Here is a 5,000-nt window from a genome sequence, read left to right as displayed (position 1 = left end):
GGAACTCCATTTGCAACACTTTTCCAACCAGAAGTTTTTCCATTTAAAACAACTCTCTGTTTTCGACCATTCAACCAATTACTAGTCCAACCTAATAGGCTACCACTTATTCTGTGTGAAGCTGATTTAGTAAGTAGTCTTTCGTTTGGGACGGTATCAAAAGCTTTTGTGAAGTCTAGATATATTAAATCTATATTGTTTCTTATGTCATAATTCGAGATAACTGTGTTTTAGAATTCGAGTAAGTTAGTCACGCAAGAACGTTTCCGTCTGAAACCATATACATATATATATATGTATATATATATATATATATATATATATATTTACATATATTTACTCATTACTTATTGAACGTACCGTATATATAATGTATATATATATATATATATATATATATATACATATATATATACATATATATATATATGAATATTTTTATATACATACATACATATATATATATATATATATATATATATATATATATATATATATATATATATATATACATGTAAGAGGCCGGTAGATAGAGATAGACATTTAAGGTAGATCGGAGTAGATCGAGGGGAGAAGGACTAAAAGGAAACTTTATAGTCTTTTTATTATGATGTTATGATACAACGCCGACGGCCGACAGGCGACAAGGATAGCTGAGTCGGACTCGCGCCTTGTATATGTTGAATATGTAATAAAATAAGGAGTGTCGCCTGGTGGTTGCGATATTGTTGTCTTTTAATTGTTAGCGGACAAGCCATTTTTGTTACGACATAATGCTTACGTGGTGATATCGTTTAGAAGAGTATAACAGCCTTTCTAATTGAAGAAAAAGGTGGAAGAGGAGAAAAATCATTGGTGCGGAAAGGAAAAGTTACGCCCTTAAGACGTGGCACTTGCTTGAGAAGTAAAAGACTATTGGATGAATGAAAGAGTGATGTCAGAACGAAGGTGGCCTGACGTAGTGTAGAGTTCCGGGTGGGATTCTCGAGGTGTACTGCTTGAGAACAAGAAGCATATGAAAAACTACACCTATTTTATTCACCCTTCAAGAATACCAGGCAAGGGGCCTTAAGAACTAAATTCAAGAACAAAGAGAATAGAAACGCTCTGAGAGGAGATGACGGGGGTCACAGTGGTGGCAGCGCTGGGATTTCCTGAATATCTGAGTTGGTTTCACAAGTTGCTTTATTTTCTGTTGGTCTGGACCGCTCGGTCTCGTTATCTAAAATAGAAATGTTATCTAGGGATTCATTGAATTCTGTCTCTGGTCCTAAGTCTGGTTGATTAAAAAAATGGGATTAACTGTGACTTCACTAAAATCCCTAAGTCAGCAGGACATATTACCGTGTTTTCTTTTCTCATAGTTGCAAATCCTATCAATAAATCTCCTGGAAAAACAAATTCTTCTACCACTATCACTGGAATGCGCAAATGTTCATTTGTATATAAGATAACTTCTAGTTCAACCTTACTTAATGTTTTTAACTGATTTCCAGTTACTCCTTGCAATGAGTAACGGATTGATTACAACATTTTCACTCCTGGGTTTAACTGGTTTAAAACTTTACTGGTAATTACATTAACTACAGACCCTGTATCAATAAATATTTGAATAGGCTTATTGAACACTCTACCCGCAATGAGAGGTCCTACAGAAGTTCTTCTTATAGTAATTATCAGTTTGTCAGTTTCTTTCATCTCTCTTGTATTCCCATATTTAACACAATACCGTCTATCGGTATATACTGTATATGGGGAGTTCTGAAATAATTATTTATTCTGTGTCTGGGGGTTTTCCTCTTAGCTCTGGGGGTATCCAAAAATTTCTACATTCATGAGTTCTATGGCCTATCTTATTATGATAAATACAGAATGGTGGGTTCCTACATTGATACACACTATGACCCTTGTATTTGCAATTTCTACAAATAATTCCATAAAAACAGTCTTGCGCTTTGTGTCCCCAGGTATTACAATTAAAACATAGAATTCTAGCATCCCTGGATGGACTTCTAACGTGCCGTCTAAGTCCTACTTCAGCTTTTTCAACTCTCTAGAGTTCCTATGTTGGCCCACGATCATTACATATGGGTTTATCGTTCTGGTCTCACTGTATCCTTGAAGAAGATAATCTACTTCTCCTAAACTTATATTTGACTTAAGATCTTTATACAGATTTCCTGCCGTTAAGTCATCAGAATTTTTGGCTAACAATCCAAATGTGATCAATTTGATTACCTGAGAATTTTTCATTTTGTCACTAGATCTTTCTATCCAGTCTGAATCTTTCAAGATAGAATTCATGTCTTTTCACCATCTATCTAATCTAGCTAAGTATTCTGTGTCTGTTTCAATTGTTCTAACTTCTTTAATAATTTTTACCAAAGACCTGATAGGATCCTGGTCACATTTGGACATAAAATGTTTGATGAAATCTTTCTTATATGCTTCATATTGGTTGATCTCTTCCATTTGCTGGAAATGAGTGATAAACCTATGCCTCCCATTCTCAGGATCTATATTCTCTTTTAAAATTTCTATTTTTCTTTTTCATCAGTAATGTTTTTTTTTACTCACAATAAGAGTGTCTATAAAATTAAGGTATTTGTTGACCCCATAGGTATTTGCTTCCCCAGTGAATTTTGGAATGCTTATATTTGAGGCATGAACATCATGCCTCAACACGTTTGAATTGGTGGTCATACCTTGATTTGGCTTGACTGCCTCCACGTAGTGTTGCTTACGAACGTCACCTCGACGTCCCTCGTCAGCCTCGTCGTTCGTCAGCCTCGTCGTTCATCAGCCTCGTCGTTCATCAGCCTCGTTACTCACTGCCTTGAAGATCGTCTTGTAGATGATCACTTTAAAGATCGCTTTGTCCCACTCGTAGTAGTAGTTGCTCGTAGTGTTGTAGACCCCTCGTTCCTCGTCTTGTCGTTTCCTGAAACCAACACACGCTTGGTTGTGGTTGCTGTACTCCCGTAGACTTATATTGCACCACTTCACGCACCCGTCTTGTATTCTCTTCGGTGGGATACAACGGCCGACAGCCGTCGGCCGTTGTATCATAGCATCCTAATAAAAAGACTATAAAGTTTCCTTCCAGTCCTTCTACCCCTCGATCTACTCCGATCTACCTTAAATGTCTACCTCTATCTACCGGCCTCTTACAGGGCTCGGCAGCTACCGTTGGTCGTCCCGACCAATTTCTTATTTCCCTTTTACAGGCATATATATATATATATATATATATATATACATATATATATATATATATATATATATATATATATATACGTATATATATATATGTACATATATATCGCTTAGATAAAATGTTGTAGCACATTTGTAAATAATAATCCCGAAGAATCCACAGTCGGAATAAAAGGAAACTTTAGAAGAAAGTGTAACTTCCATATTTCGGCTAGTAGCTATAGTCCTCTTCAGGGAAGTACAGATTACAAGAATTTGCAGAGACATAAGTACAATTGAGATGTGAGTAGAAGGGGGACACGCAGAGCTAAAATAGGACAATCCCTCACGCAGGGTAGAGTCAGAGGTGAGGGGATATGTGGGAGGCGGGCTGGAAGCGGGATCAGGAAGGTGATAATTCTTAACCAAGCGGCTTACAGCTAGCCGTTAGATTATGACCCCGGACATAAGATCATGTCAGGGGTCAGTGGTCCCTGGACAAAATCTCACGGCTAGCTGTGGGCCGCTTGGTTAAGAATTATCACCCTCCTGATCCCGCTTCCAGCCTGCCTCCCTCCTGACCTCACACCTCCACCCACACATCCCTTTACCTCTGACTCCGCCCTGCGTGACGGATTGCACTATTTCAGCTCTGTATTTTCCTGAAGAGGGCTATAGCCATTAGCTGAAATATAGAAGTTCACTTTCTTCTAAAGTTTCCTTTTATTCCACCTGTGGGTTCTTCGTGATTATATGTATATGTGTATATATATATATATATATACATATATATATGTATATATATATATTTATATGTATATGTACGAGTATATATATATGTATATGTATATAAGTTTATATATATATATTAATATAAATATATGTATATATACATATACATATATATACATATATGTATATATATACATTTATATACATAAACATATATATATATATACATATTTAAGATTATTTTCATATATGTATATATATATATATATATATATATATACATATATATAGTAGTGAACTCGTGTGTGTGCCTGTGTGCGAATCACCACGATCTTTGATCACGTGTTGGACTCATGGGCTCATATATGACCGATCTATTGATAATGCTGTGAACTTACACGCACACACACGCCAAACTCTCCGTCCACGAGAACTGGAGTAACGACTCGCAGTTCAGCGAAATTTAAATTAGTTCATCCATGAGCGGAATGCGAACTATGACCTCCATAGTGACGGCCGTGAAAGCTACCACTGTGCCATCAAATCGTGTGTGTGTGTGTGTGTGTGTGTGTGTGTGTGTGTGTGTGTGTGTGTGTGTGTGTGTGTGTGTGTGTGTGTGTGTGTGTGTGTGTGTGTGTGTGTGTGTGTGTGTGTGTGTGTGTGTGTGTGTGTGTCTGTGTACACCTTTCTGTATGTTTCTGTATGTGTTTGGTGCATGATCTTGATTACGGATGAGGAACTTCTATATTAATGCGGTTATGTTTTCTCAAGTGAATGGAATTGTTCTTCTTTAAATTTGATAAAGTATGTAAGTTGTACTGTATTGTTTAAGACCAAGATAGAACCTATGAATGGTACACTCTTTTTTATAAATGAGATAATTGGGGCAGCTGTACACGGAACATTAAATCGGTGTGCGTGGAATATTACCAAGAGGGAAAAGAGAGAGTATTACACGACAATTATCAGTTTTTATTGGACAATTACCATTGGTCCGGAGTAAGACTTCAAGAGAAGATTGCCTTCAAACCTTACACTGTCTGGCGGTGTGGTAGATAGTGAGAATTGAAATA

Source organism: Oratosquilla oratoria, chromosome 7, assembly GCF_046742065.1.
Source record: "Oratosquilla oratoria isolate Oo_2021 chromosome 7, ASM4674206v1, whole genome shotgun sequence".
Lineage (NCBI taxonomy): Eukaryota > Metazoa > Arthropoda > Malacostraca > Stomatopoda > Squillidae > Oratosquilla > Oratosquilla oratoria.
This window is presented reverse-complemented; position numbering follows the sequence as displayed.